The sequence below is a fragment of the Coptis chinensis genome, chromosome 3 (genome assembly GCF_015680905.1).
Source record: "Coptis chinensis isolate HL-2020 chromosome 3, ASM1568090v1, whole genome shotgun sequence".
In the NCBI taxonomy this organism is placed as follows: Eukaryota; Viridiplantae; Streptophyta; class Magnoliopsida; order Ranunculales; family Ranunculaceae; genus Coptis; species Coptis chinensis.
Genome location: NC_141458.1, coordinates 25,988,330 through 26,003,655, shown reverse-complemented (window position 1 = coordinate 26,003,655; position 15,326 = coordinate 25,988,330). Strand labels below are relative to the sequence as shown.

The window sequence follows — 15,326 nt, the reverse complement described above, 5'->3', positions numbered from 1 at the left end:
TTATCCATTATTATTATTATTAGGAAAAATAGAAGAATAAAACACGGGGTGTTATAAGATCCTTAGAGAGACAATTCTAGTGACATAAAATAAGTGTCTAGTCTTTAGGTGTGAAACGAAATCCTTGCTCGAAGTGTGTTTCAACGTGCACGTGAGTAAGGTGCTTTAAAATTTTGTATTTGAGCATGTGTGAGAATGAAATCCTACGCATACAAAAATCCAGTACTTCAGTAATTTTATATGAAAAGTTGTTTTTGCCTAAGAATTGTACACTATACAAAATTGTTTTTGCGTTATGAATTTTACGTTGTGGCTTCTTAATTCATTCGTTGAGAGAAATGCATCTAACTCTTTTTGGTTAGGGGAAATCATCATCAATTTCTTAATCACAACCTTATTAATCTTTTCTATATAAAAACGTAAAAAAAAATATTTTGAAAGAAAAAAAAATGAAAGGCCTTTTTTGTTTTAAGATTTGGTTTTTGAGAATGTCTGTTGTTTTTTATTTTTAGTTTTAGTTTTAGTTTTTAGTAAGAAATAATTTGCAAGTTGTCTTCCAAAAGCAAGAAGAGAATATGGGTGTAATGTGTTTTACTCAGGAGGTTTTATTTCGAGGGCAATTTTGTTGTTTTAGACGTACAGTTAGAATTGGGGTTTAAAAAAGAGGGGTGTTTCGTGAGTTGATCTACTTAGAGGGGGTTTTAATGTATCATTTTTTGTATGTAGAAGGGAGATTAAACCCAAATCCTTGACCTATATGACTGTGGGTGCTAGTCCCCCTCCTTAAAACCTAAAGGCTAATTCTCTTGAGCACCCCGTTGAACAAAGCATAGAGTAGTAGCATGTCTTGCTCACATCGTATAGAATATTGTCATGTTGATCTCGGATAACTAATTTTGTGATTAAGTGTCACATTACATATGGCGGAATGGGAATGAGTAAATGGACCTAGAGATGAATGTAGTTACACATAGCTCATTCAGATGGCACACATCCTTTGTCTCAACTATATATAGAGAGAGGCAGAAGAGAGGATTAGTAAATGGGGTCTAGGTATAGATCCTCAAGGAGCTCCTTTCTATATGTCCAATCCCTAGAAGCTATGATGTTGGTTTGTTCTTATAATGTCCATCATGTTTTTGTTATTCTTTGTTATGAAAAGGTAAGATGAATATTAGAATATTTGTTATGGTTTTTGTTGTTTGATTAATAAACACAGCCTCGTGCGTGAATGAAGCTTAGATATTTTGTTTTTAGTGTATGGCTTACGGTTATATTTTGATGTGCATTACATGATACCTAAATCAGTACTATCAATCTTCATATGTGTTCTAGTTTTACTACTAATGATTGCAAGAAATTAGTGAAAGCTTGCCCCATTTTTATGTGTTCATGTATGAGGAGTGAATTGGCAAATTGCTACCACATTCTTCAAGAAACATTTTCTTTAGTTCTTCACAAGATATTTGTATCCCGATTTTATACAGTAAACCATCATTTAATCAAGGGTGAACTATAATTGGTATTATACCATGGTAATTAGTATCATATATTTAATCAACTTTGAACTATTAGAGCTAGTAAGATGTTTCAAAAACAATTGGACAATTGGACTTTTTGCATCTACAACTCGATCTCCCAACTATAGCCATGTAACAAGTGCTAATCCCTTACATCTCATACTTTTAAAAAGTTTAATTCTTTCTACAAGTTTTTAAACATTGCAGTAGTCATTAATCAAAGTGATAATATCATTTCCATCACTTTTCCATCCATGCATCAAAAACATGTATTGTCACTTTTACTTTAGGTTGCAAACAATATCCATCCTAAAGTATCACTTTAACCTTAGGTTGCAAACGATATCAATATCCATCCTAAAATGACACTTTTACCTTAAGTTGCAAACAATATACATCCTAAAGTAATTGTATGAGATTGAGTTAGGCATCACATTTCTTTGAATCATTCTCTATACAAACTCGTGAGCACCAATAACAATCTTATCCCCAAATCCATTCAACCCAAGTGGCAATACCAACCTATCTAGATGGTCAAGGTAGCACTTTAAGATTGGATCCAAATGAGATCCAACCTTTCTACAAAGAAAACACGGAGGAGTATTGTTCCATCATGACAATAACTCATATTAGTTTTAAATGATTGAAATGGGAAATGGAAAGTAGTTGCCACATGTGACATTAGTTGACTGGATAAAATCACGGCCTCATGAAACTCTAGGACAGTAGACTTCACTACAAGAAAGCAGACTTTTAGCCACGGCCCAAATCCGTGGGCAAAGAGCTTTAGCCACAGCTATTAACTAACGCAAATCCATGGGGTTTTGACCTGTTGGTAAAAGTTTAGCTACAGCCCAAGACCGTGGGTAGATGCGACGGTCCATGCGACAACTCAAGCTGTAGCAACTTCCCACTGAGAATGACCGTGGGGAAAGCCGTAGCAATTGCCATAGCTTGTGACCGTGGCATAAGCCGTAGCAAGTTCCACTGAGGATGGCCATTGGATAAGCTGTAGCATTCAGATTTTGTGAGGGAGGAAAGCCGTGGCATAGGCTGTGGCAAAAGTAAATTTGCTACGCACAATTTTGTACTTTAGCTATAGATAGTGGCCGTGGCTAAAATGTTTCAGATTTAAAAAAAAAAGAAAAATATATATAATTATTGTTTTATCCTTAACATTCAAACAGTAGACTTCATATTATTCCGAATCCACTCCACAAAGTAAAACAAGTTCTTGTTCTGCACATTAATCATTTGTTCATCGACTTAACTTCCTTAGTACTCATTTTCCCACGGAACATCGTAGATATAGTCAAGTACCTCCCATGTTGTGGATCAGCAGCGCACATCATGTTCTTTGCATCCCACATTTGTTGAGTAAGCTCCGGCACAGTCAAAGCCATATATTGTTGAGAACCAAGTGAAGTGAGTGGAACAAAACCCACCATAAAAGAGTGAAGACGCAAAAACGGGATCAGATTAACAACAATCTTCCTTAAATCAGAGTTCAACTGTCCCAGGAACCTCAAACAACACGTCACACTAGACATAGTAGCAGATATCAAATGATTCAAATCTCCAACTGTAAATAAACAAATCGAACCAAGAATAAATTTCTAACCTTTAAAACTACTAAATAAACAAAACACAACAGGTTTAAAAAAATGCTTACAGCTAGGAGTAGTGAGTTAAAGAGCCTCATTATCAAGAACTACACACTCATCAACATTCTCAACCAACTGATGAACAGACAACGTCGCAATATAATGTTCAGCGACAGTATCAGACACTTTCAGAAAAGGAAATACCGAAAAAGTAAGCATCATTCTATCAAGATACTCTTCTCTAATTTTCGATATCAATAATGTCCCCATCCCAGATCCAGTCCCTCCTCCCAATGAGATAGTATAGAACCCCATGCACCTAAAAATGCGAAGTGAAATGGTAAAGATCAGATACCATCACGCTGTAATTGTAGTAAATATAATCCCCACCATCTAGACATAGTGTGGAACTCGGGAGAAAGTATGGTGGAACATACTAGAAGAAAATTTTATGGATTGGAGGAATGTTATACATATTACCGTAAAAAAAAACCTTTTAAAAACAGCTTCAAATAGAGCTTAAATTCTCCCGTGTGTTCTTTCCTAGATAAAGGAGATCAGTGGTGCCATTTAGGCCGAGATGTTAAGGAGGTTCTACAACATACCATGATGTTAACTGAATAAAAATAAATAAGTGTAGAGCTACCATAATTTTTTCTATTTTCTTATTAGTAGATCCACAATACTACCAGATAAGGAAATTGAAATACAGGTGAAAAAGAAAGTGAGAATGAATTAATAGAGCAGGAATTGGACATACCAATCGATCACGGGCATCATGCAAAGTCTTAGTCTTGGTTGCAACAACCTGATGTGAAGCTGCAGTTGATTGAAGAAATGAAGAGTTTCATCCACCTGCACAAAAATAAAAAACAATAGGGCCAGTGAGCATATAGATAAACATAAATGTTTGGATATATTAATTACTTGATGAAGTTGACGCAAATTTGCCCGACCTGCTAAAAGCAGTAGCAAAATCAGTGTAAATCTATTTAAACTTTACAGAGAAACTAACGTGTATTGCACATGATATCACGATCACCTCCAGACCCATCTGTTTACTCAATCTGCAAACAAGAATCCCTAAATCAATCATTAAGCATAATCTACAACCTACAACCCATACGTAAACACTGATTTCAGATCAAGAAAGAGGCATTGTAATTGCATGGAAATAAGAAGAAAGGTATAGGTTTTTGACCAAAAGTAAGGTGTGGGATTTCAGGAGCGAAATGCAACTAATGCTAATACAAATGGGCTTGCTTTCTTTCAAAAAAAAAAAAAATACATATATCAATATTAATCAACTTAGAGATCAATTGCCTGCAGGATATAACAAAAGCTCGGTAAATTACTCAGGTCAAAGAAGACAAACAAGCAGCACATAAACATCACTGAAACTACACTTATAACAATTCCTAATACTTGAGCAACTCTATAACCAAAAAGCATTAAAATTCTGCAACAACTCTATGACCTACAAACGTAACTACTGAAACAAACATAATTAAGTTCATGAATTTTTATTTTGGTTTGTAATTAAGACATACTCAACAAATTAAAAATATAACCATGCTGGCTTTCTTTCAAACAAGCACATAGTTTTCTTTCAATCAACTCATGTGCATCTTCCAAAATCAGTCCACTTAAATAGTTAGAATAGATTCCTAAAATTAGTTAACGTATCGAGGAAGTTAAGAACAATCAACACAAGTCATCCTTCTCTCTAACATTTTTCTTAAAATATGTACAGATGGTATTCAAGCCTAATGGTTTGCTTCTATGTCCCTGAACCATATAGAGCAGCATTCAAACATTTACTTCTAGTATTAAACTATTGGTACTTCATTCTCATCTGTCTTGACCAACTTCAAATATCCACTCAACAAATATTTCACCCTTCTCACAATATTTTCTGACAATAAATTAACTTTTCCTTGACTTAGTATAAGCAACCCAACCAACTAAAAACTTCACCTTTTACTGATCTCAAGCTTTAATCAAGTCCTTAAGATCAACCCTGCTACCATGTGTGCACAACATCAATTAATAACCATCAACTCGTCAATGAAACCTCCCTTCAAAAACTCCTTTTCAATTGTTATTTTAAGGCTTTAATTTAATGGGGAGCAAGACAAGGAAATTTAATGGGAAGCAACTTAAAGAATTTCAAACAATATGCTAAACTGAAACAAATTGTGACCGTATAAACAATAGTTATGACCTAGCATATTAAATTCAACACATCACGCATCCATACCTCAAAATCTTTCAACTTTATAATGGGGTAATAAATACTGTCTTACTCAAAACCCAAAAAGGAACATATAAGACCAATGGAAAAAAAAAAAAAAAAAAAAAAAAAAAAAAAAAAAAAAAGGTTATGCTAGTACCTTAGCAGCACCAGTACTGGGGAATGATGTTGAATGATGTAGCCCTTCCATCTTTCCAGTCTTTGATTGATGGGCCATCAACAATCTTCTGCGTGGCTGCACAATAGAAGAAATTAATTAAAAAAATGATTTAAAGATTTTTCCCTCAATGTAAGAAAAATCAACTGAAAATGAAAAAAAAAAAAAAAAAAAAAAAAAAAAACCAGTAATAGAGTGAACAGTGGTCATAAGACCCTCAACAATGCCAAACTTGTCATTGATGACAAGTTCAACATGACGAACAATGAGAAAAACAACCTCTACACAAAAGATATAAAGTAGATCAACCAATCCAATTGATGCAAAACATATCAATTTGAAAACTTTGGCAAGGGGAGCAAGACAGCTGGTAGTGCAGCTAGCATTTGAGACAATGTGGATGTCAGATTTGTATTTGCTCTTATTGACACCCATAACAAACATACGAGCATCTTTGCTTGGGGCAGAAATGATAACCTATTTTTCACCACCCAGATCACCAAGACATCCAAAACAAAGACAATATAATTTTAAAATGGGCATATATATATATATATACTCAACCACAAATGAAGGTATGAAAGTTATATTCTCAACTCCTTATCTTAAAATGAACCAGTAAAATGCCAATCATTTCTAACCTTTGAGTTGGCAACTGCCTTGTCCTTGTCAGTGAACACACCAGTCGACTCAACAACGAATTCTCACCCCAAAGGATCTCCTCATGGTTTCTTTATTTAAACCAGAACAAATTTAGAAGGCAAAAAAGTAAATCAGAACGATAGTGATAATAGCAAAGTAGTAAACCTAATAAATTTTGCTGGTCAAATCAAAATGCATTTTGAAAGGTTTTGTTCTGTCTTAGAAAATGATCCCTCACAAAAACTTATAAGTACAATTGACTTGTCGATTCACCGACACTTCTTTAATTCTTCTATTATCTCAGCAAAAGACTTATCTGGGCTGAATGATGAAACTATCTGAGGCAATAGCAACTTCAGTTGGGACTCTGATTCAGGCGTGATGTTGTGGTCTCTGAGTATTGTCTCGACGTCATTGTGCTGGTCATCAGAACTATTTCGACAATGGATATACAAACCAAAATCACATTCAAGAGGCTGACAATAATTTTACTGAAGAGGAAAAGACTCCAAAATGTTTAAATTGTGAAGTAAACTTTCACATGTATCAATTGACAGAACATGTAACTAATATCAGGACCTAGAAGGCAATCCATTAAAACTCCCCCAACAGGACCAAACTAATGCAACTGAGTAAACTCGTCGGAACATAAAAACTTTTATTTAGCAAAGATTTGCATAATCCCATGGGAAGGGAGAGGACAAAAATCCGATATTTTCATGTTCAATTTCACAAACACATTAAGAATCAATCAAACATCATGGCAGAAAATAATTGACATGCACATCAACTATACTTTGCAAAAGTCACAGATAATGAATAATTTAGGTATATACGTGGCTCATTCAGAAGCTACTTAAACTTAGTTTTTTTACCAATTAAAGTATAACTTACAAAAACAAATATCATGTCATGAACTGAAAGTTGATTCAATACATACAAGGTAAGAGATTGAAGGGTTTCCCTCAGCGAAACCAGCTTCCCAGATGGCACATGATGGTCCTGAGACCAATATAAAGGGAATCAACAGGTGAATAAATCCTTTTCCCAGTCATTCCAAGATAGGCACCTGAAGCAAAATTAGTAATTTAAGCCAAATAATAGCATAAACAGATAAAAGCAAGAATTGATGTAGAAACAAATGCAGATTTAGTCAAAGTAAACTATACAAAAGAGTGGCACTCTTTGATGGAGCAGAATATTGAACCACAAAAAAAAATGACATTTAGATAATATGGTAATCTTAATGTGTAGGAATCCAAGTATATCTAATCTTTCTCTTGAACCTAAGGGGATCATTCATGCGCTAGAAGAACAATCAAGGAATGGAAACAACATGAGATGAATTCCTGGAGACAGACCGATGAAGAGAATTAGTTAACTAGCACCAAACTAAAGAATAGGCTCAATGGTAGTACTGACAATTTAAGTTTTTACTAAGATGTTTTCACTAGTCATGCTAAAGATCATAAAAGGACTATAGAAGATCCTAGTCTTTATATCATGTTCAGAAGTGCCGTTCTCAGCGCCTCCATAGAGGGCATGGTTGCTCAAATTTGCAGTTATCTCTTTCAAACTAAATGCACACGACTCCCAATACTGAAGTGTCTAAAAGTAAAAGAATAGGCCAAAACCACAGTAGTCTAGACATACCTTGGAAACCATATCGGAAAGGTGTGCATACTCATCCGATCTCAGTTGATCAATCTTCTCAGAGGGCTAGAACTTTGGGTACATAGTAAGATACTTATTGAACGACTCAAGGAGGTCAGGAATGGAAGCTTCAGAATAAAAAATACAGTCTGCAGCAAGTGCGGTAGCTTGAAGAAACTCCTTTTGGGCGTGAAGTCGTGCAAACAATCTTGACTTCCCCAAACTCCCATCCTCATTGCAAACAGATTCAAAATCAATGTCAGTGGATTTAACCAAACACCCATTTTCAGATGCTTCTTCAAGTGCCTCTCTTAGCTTGTTCACTTGCAATTTACGGAGAATCTGTAACAACGAAAAAAAAACCCTTTACTCAATTTCCATCCAAAACAAAAAAAATGAGAACCTTTTAATAAAATAAACCCTTGTAAACATTACCTTTGATGTTTGGTGAGAGAGATCGTGAGAGAAGCGGTAGTGACGAACTGTTAGAGAGGTGGTGGTGGGGAACGAACTGATAGGGAAGAAGATGAGAGAGATGGTGACAGAGATTAATTTCTAACTATTTCTGAATATTTTGAGTTTTTGTGGGTTGAAATTTTGGAGCAATTTTGGATCTACGTCGGCGCAGTATAACCGTGGGAGAGAATAGATAGTGTCAAGATTTGATCCAACGGTCCAAACCGTGGGAACACCTACGCGTTTCGACCGTGGAGAAAGGTTGCAAAATACTGTCATGCCAAGCTACAACAACTATTACAATACCAACAGAGAGCAACTGTGGCTAATTATTCGACAGCGTTGGTCTGTGGCAAACGTTCCGAGTCATCTGTGGCAAAAGCCCCATTTTCTTGTAGTGGGTTACAACGTTCTGTGGCTATATGAATCGGGTCTGATGGGTGTTCTTGATTTGTAGTAGTTTTGGAATAAAATATTGAAAGACAAAAAGAAAGTGTAGGAGTTACATTTGTAACATCTATTTTTCTTATCGTCATCGCCACTGTTGGCGGATAACAATCTGGAAACCAGAATGATTTTAGGCTTCTGGAATTATTTTTTATTTTTTATTTTTTCCTTTTTTTTTATTGGCCACGTCTAGTATTCGAGTAGGCAAAATGACCTGATTGATAGATGCAGTTCGAGGTCGGGCCTTTTATTGGATGTGGCTCAAAGGACTATGGACTGGACTATGAACACAAAAATATCGGTAAGAAATTTAGATATCATTTGTTTTTGTGGCGGGCCTTGTTGAAAGTACATGTCCAAATGTCCAATGTGTGTGTTAATCATAAATCCACCCCTTCATTGATTGCATTTGACCAGAGTGACCGAGTAAGTGAAAAAAATCCCAAGGTACCACCCCTAGGATTGAATTTGATTTTGTTTTGCATTTTTTATAGTGTGCGATAACAATATATGGATGGGAAAAAAATGACACTTTCACATAGTTTCTGGATGCCTCATTCGACTTAAAATAAAAGTACCAACACCTTAAAACGCAATGACAAAAAGCAAAAGACGAAGGTCGCTGTTGTCCATGATTCACTGTTTGTAGAATAATATGAGAATGTTGCAATGGAAGATGTTTTGGGCATATGTGATTTGTAGAGAGAGAATGGCAAAGAGCTGAATTTGATGAGAGAGAGAATTGGTTGCTTGGTGCGTAAGATAAAAGTCTGGTTACTGTTGCTGCTGAGCTGGGGACAAGGTTTTGTTGAAACTTTGAAATTTAATGAAATATTAACACTCAGAGTCACAATGTTGGAGTCCTGATTTTTTAGAAATGTCTGGAATTTCACCTTTTGTGGTGTTCCTAAAAAATTATTAGAGCGTCTCTAGGTGGTAGTATCACCTCCCAAATTCTTCAAATTTGCTTCTAAAATTCAGAATTTAGCAGAAATCCAACTCTAGATGGAAGCAAATTCGGTCGCATCACCTGTCTAGCCGCATCCTTGTTTGCAAATTTGGGATTTTGGATAAGGATGCGGAGCGACAGTGGTAATACTGCACGCCATTGTAAATGCCGCCCCAAAATTTTTTTTTGACTTTGACCAGCACACAGCGCCAGTAGTACTATCGCACGCCATTGCTAATGTCGCGTCAGTTATTATTATTTTTTTATTTTTTCAATTTGGTGTGACAGTGGGAATGTCGCACGAGTTTTTTTTTTTTCCAACTTGGGGCAACAGTAGTAATGTCGCGCGACAGTATCAATGTCGCGCGATGTAGCCCTATTCCAAATTTGCGAATGATATTTGCGACAACTTAGAGTTGGTCAAATTTTGCATCCAATTTCTCCAAATTTCGCTTTCAAATTTGAAGAAAATACTACCACCACCTTGAAATGCTCTTAGGCTCTTTGTAGAGATTTGGTGTTTTGGGGTGAACGACCTGGTGTTCTATTTGATAGGGAATGGCTGCACTCTTCTTGGGATAAGAGTTTCCTACGTATCAAGTTTCTCAGGGCAAACTTGAATTAAGCCTTACGTAGTTCATCTCTCTCTACCTATAGATATTTGAGCTAACCTTCCATATTTACTCCAGGTCGTTTGTCAAGTGTAGATCTATATTCACTACACCATAATAGGATATTTGCAACACACATTTTTTTTTTAATTGCAACGGTTATTTACCGTTAGTAAGTTTCCAACGTTAAATAAGCGTTGGCAATGTTGTAAAGCGTTGCTTTATTTGGGTGAATTTCCGGAATTAATTGCTAACGCTTAAAAAGCGTTGGAAAAATGTTACAAATTAAAAACTTGAAAATTTCGTGAAATAGGGAAACGAAAAAAATCGAAATATAAAACATAATTTTCTTTCTCTCCTCTCTCTCTCTCACCGCGGCATTTCAAGATCCCTAAAATCTTCCACTCCTCAAAACTAATTTTCGCACTCCTCAAGATTTAGACCACTATTGCCTCAGGAGACGATAACGGCTGCATCAAGGTGCTGTTTTAACGATCTACTGAAACCAATGGCTTGAAGGTGTGATTGTATTGATCGATCTACTGAAACCAACGGCTTCAAGGTAAATATTTTTCTATTTATGTTTAGGGTTTATTTGTAGTGTAAATGGTTTTGTATGTACATATATATTTTGGTCTATTTATGTTTCGGATTGGAAAATTTGGTGTTAATTTGTTTTGGAAAAATATTCACTGTTGGGTATGAAACTTGTGCATACCAAATAATCAACGGATCCCGGGCTACCCCTCCATGGCTCCATGTGATGAATTGCAGTGAGTGTATTATATCTTCTAGATATTTTCTTCTCTATAGGTTTTGTATTTTCCTCTTCAATGTCATATTTTCTGCTAGCTCATTTTATTTCGAACAAGCCTACTGATATATTCTTAAAGATTTGTTTTCATCTGTCATTTACTCATTTTTTGCTTTTTTCTATTATTTCAATTATCAAGTTAGCCTATTGTAGTGAGTATCTCTGAAGAAGCTCAGGTTTACCCTTATTTCATCCCTTCAGTAGTTTGTACTTTATAGTCAAGGCGTCATATATCTGATAGTCTCTGCTTTACTAATGGTTTTGCGAAGGGGATGGATGGGTCTCTCATTTGCCCTACTGATTCTGTTTATTGCAAGTTTTATGCTGCTTAATTGATGGTTTAACAAAGAAAGACCTATATATGAGCTCAAGGTAATGGCGCCTCCAGCAATGAACACGATGGAACAACTTTTGAAACTTCAGAATGCGATTTCACAACTTGAAGAGCTTGTGCAGGATGGGAATGTGGTGCTCCTTAAGTTGCAAGCCTTATCCTTGTCAGTTTTCCTTAAGGTCTTGCCTTCTTTTCTTTTACATATCTAGCATATGTAGTTTCCTACTTTATGTTATCCTTGCCATCAATCATTGGTTGTTGCAACTTGTTTACCACTGCTGTGTTCCACCTTGTTTCAAACTTTGGGAGGGAAGGAACCGGTCCTATTCCGGTTCCTCCCTGTGACAATATGATGTTTGTTTATTAAAAGTTATGTATGAAACTACTCACCATAAGGGGTTGGTAGTTTTTGCACTTGACAATGTTGTTCCGTCCGATTGAGAGGCGTCCACATCTCCCCGGGTGACCTTTTCAATCAAGCCATCAAGATGCATGAATCACTAGAGGCTTAGATTTATTTATTAGATGTAACATCTTATGTGCATGTTAGCATCAATTAAATAGACTGTCGGCTTGAAACATTTAATTAGTTACCTTTGTTACTCGTGTGTTCTTCGATTCACCAGACATTGTATGACTTGCGTGCAAGTGAGAAGTTAGCGTTGGGATCAGGTGGCAATAGCCTTGGTACTGGCTTTCTTACCTTGTAAGTATATTATTCTTCTGACCTTTCTTGATACGTTTACAAGATACTCCCCTCCAAGGATAGCAAGTACTGAGAAATGGAATAGGAGACTGAGAGAGTGGTGGTTTAGTATACCAGCTGCTCCAGTTTTGCTTGAAAGACCCCTAGAACAGAAAAAGAAAAAGTGATGTAATGGCTGTTAATTGTGTTTTTGTATATAAATATGTAAAGTTTAGTTTCTTTTTTCTTTTTGCTATTCTATAAGCATGCAGAGTGATGTGGTTTACAATGCCTCCAACAATGAGCTTGTCAGGACTCAGACATTGGTGAAGAGCGCCATCATTCAAGTAGATGCTGCACCATTTAGGCAGTGGTATCTTCAGCACTATGGGGTTGAAATTGGCAGGAAGAAAAAATCCGCTACCAAGAAGGAAGGTGTTGAGGAGGGTGAGGCTGCTGTTGTAGAAGAAGTTAAGAAGAGTCAGCATGTGCTTAGGAAACTGGAGAAGTGCAAGGAAGAGCAGAAACTGGATTCTCACATCAAGAAAGCGGTTTGGTGGTGGTAATTTCAGCGCTCAGATCTCTTCCCACCCTGGTCAGTGTGGCAGAGCTGATGGATACATCTTGGAGGGAAAGGAGCTTGAGTTCTACATGAAAAAGCTCCAGAGGAAGAAGGGCAAGGGCAGTGCTAGTGCTGCATAGGCAGAGAATTATGTTTTTTGTTATCATCTAATGTCTTATGAGATTTCAGCAACTTAATGTTTAGACAATGGTTTTTTTTTTTTCTTTTGCATAGCGGATATTATGGTTGTTACAGAATTATTCCCAATGGATATTTTCAACATTTTGCTTCTGATTTAATTGCTAATTTTGTGCACTTTGCTTACACATACTCTAAATAACTTGGCCAACTGCTGGAATTACTATTTCAGGGAAGCAGAGGCGGTTGCAGTTTGTGGAGTGTCCAAATGATATTAGTGGCATAATTGATGCAGCAAAGTTCGCTGATATTGCATTGCTACTTATCGATGGAAGTTACGGATTTGAAATGGTTAGGCACAGTTTGTGTATCATTTTGTGCCTTAAGATGTCATCATCTATCTTTAGTGATCCAAGAGAAGACCATTTTTTTCACCTTGACACTGTTTCATGTATAGTAGTTTTCATTCTCCTACACTACATTGGCTTTTATAGCTCTTGAGCCTTAAGCGGTTATATTGAAGTATACATAATCGTCTTGTGTTTTTACATATTTGGTCTAAAATTAATAAAATAGATTATCTTTAGTGGTAGTGGATGTTATGGGGGGATGTGACTTAGTACAAACTAGATTATTAATATGCTTTGTGGTTTTAAAAATTATGTTTCCTTGTAATTGTCGGTCTAGGGTGGGTCTGTATATAAGTTTGATTGTAATGACTAATGAGTTGAATTCTAAGTAACATTGACGACTATCGGGTATCGGTGTTTGACACGGATACGGAAGATCCAGCATGGTGACCTATATGAAGTAGCACACCAGGATAGCTAAATCAATCAATCATAAAAAGAAAAGAAATATATTACTATTCTATAGTTACACAACTATTGCTGAGTTTCTAATCAGAGTTGCATTCATTGAGGTAAACCATTTGCACTTTCTCTTTATAGCAAGCTGGTTTGACATTTGAAATACAACTTTTGAAGCTAGAACAATCCTCGTTTCTTGGTCATGAGTAGCGTTTGAATTAACGTTGTGATATTATTAGCTTAGTTCGTGATGTTGCCCTTTCTTTCCGCTCTTCTGTTTCTAGCATTCTCCTCAAACTTCGTAAGGTATAATAAAAAACCATTCTTTACTTGTATATCTCAATTAATATAAGCTTGTGCCTAGCATACATAGATTTAACACTGCCCAAGTGTAGGCGGAAGGCACGTCAGGTGAATCTATTGATGCCCTTGCAAAAGTCGACATAGTCAAACAAAGAATGGAAGCAGCTTATGAAACACTTCAGGTAATTTATAATGCTGGTTCCTAAGTTCTCTCCGATTTGTGGATTTTGTCTTATTGTGGAATTATAAAATGTGGATGTTGCAGGGTTGACTCAATTAAGTGCTAGTGTGGAGGATGTGTTTGCGCTGGAGATCTTCCACAGTCGCAGTAAACTTTGGCCAACATGAGACATTGCTTGTTTGCTGCTGTAGGCGAGGTAAATTTTTTGGATTTATTATGTGTTGTGTAGAAAGGTATTAGGCTTCCTAAGGTCTGTTGATATGGTTCTTGAGTTTCTATGTGTATTAGGGTGCAGAGTTTGCGAATGTTAGAAAGCAGTTTGAGGTGTTAGAAGATAGACTAGAAGAAATGCTTCAACCTCGTCTATCCGAAGCTTTATCTCTCTCTGCCCACACACACTCTGACTGGAAGAAACCACGGTAGAATTGTAGCACCTTCCACCATAATATACTGGAGGGACTTTCGCTTCCAATTTGGATCTTGGCTTTCAAACGCATCCAAGCAATTGGTACTGGTAGATCTAAAACCTGTGGCACACACCATAGATCTAGTGATCTCAAAATCTGCTTCAGTTTTGGTTGTTGTCCTAAGTAGGCAAACTGTTAAAGTTATAGTTCATTACTGTTAAGTTGTAATGAGTCCCATGACTCTCTTTATCCTTGACCACACTTGTTTAGTAAATCTTAAGACACCCATTATATTTCTGGTGTTAGGTTGGTTTTTGCAGCAACACATTTTCATTGTGATTTAGGTGATGGGTTGATTGTTGCAATATTAAGTTTTCTATCTTGTGATAACAGGTGTACTATTTGTCATTAAGACTTTTACGACATTTCCTTTATTATATATCTTCTCCATGGTTTAACACTTGAATAGGGGTTTTAAGCCTTTAGAACTCCTGTGTGTTGTTTATTTGTATGTCTTGTATTCTTTTACTTGTACCTGGTGTTGGGATTGCATGTGTAGGTGTTGTGTGAACATCTAGAAGTAAGGGTACTTGTAGGGATTTTGAGGAAAAATTGTGGATGTCATTCATTTTTTGTAGGTTAGTTGGTCTCGCTACTAAATATGAGAAATAATTTTTTTTTATCAGCAACGGTTTATAACTGTTACAAGCGATTTTTAAATTAATTTTTTTAATTAACTAACAACTTTGCAACGGTTAATAACTGTTGGTAATATTTTTAACAAATTACAAAATAGTTAT

General features: G+C 36.1%; 2 long non-coding RNA genes and 2 pseudogenes across 4 annotated transcripts; 2 read left to right on the top strand and 2 right to left on the bottom strand.

Annotated features, from left to right (window-relative positions):
* Positions 1–2,650: 2,650 nt before the first annotated feature.
* LOC147508874 (tubulin beta-1 chain-like) lies at positions 2,651–5,203 on the bottom strand (annotated as a pseudogene). Its single transcript, XR_015218272.1, has 3 exons — positions 3,885–5,203; positions 3,193–3,443; positions 2,651–3,102 (listed from the first exon to the last, which is right to left on the bottom strand). The product of XR_015218272.1 is annotated as a tubulin beta-1 chain-like (transcript).
* Positions 5,204–6,464: 1,261 nt separating this feature from the next.
* LOC147508873 (uncharacterized) lies at positions 6,465–8,377 on the bottom strand. Its single transcript, XR_015216454.1, has 4 exons — positions 8,266–8,377; positions 7,831–8,172; positions 7,118–7,246; positions 6,465–6,609 (listed from the first exon to the last, which is right to left on the bottom strand). It is a non-coding gene; the product is annotated as an uncharacterized LOC147508873 (long non-coding RNA).
* Positions 8,378–10,404: 2,027 nt separating this feature from the next.
* On the top strand, positions 10,405–14,243 carry LOC147508871 (uncharacterized). Its single transcript, XR_015216453.1, has 4 exons — positions 10,405–11,620; positions 13,059–13,177; positions 14,031–14,120; positions 14,204–14,243. It is a non-coding gene; the product is annotated as an uncharacterized LOC147508871 (long non-coding RNA).
* Positions 12,095–12,859, top strand: LOC147508872 (small ribosomal subunit protein eS8 pseudogene; annotated as a pseudogene). The gene is made up of 2 exons (XR_015216452.1): positions 12,095–12,147; positions 12,392–12,859. The product of XR_015216452.1 is annotated as a small ribosomal subunit protein eS8 pseudogene (transcript).
* Positions 14,244–15,326: the final 1,083 nt, after the last annotated feature.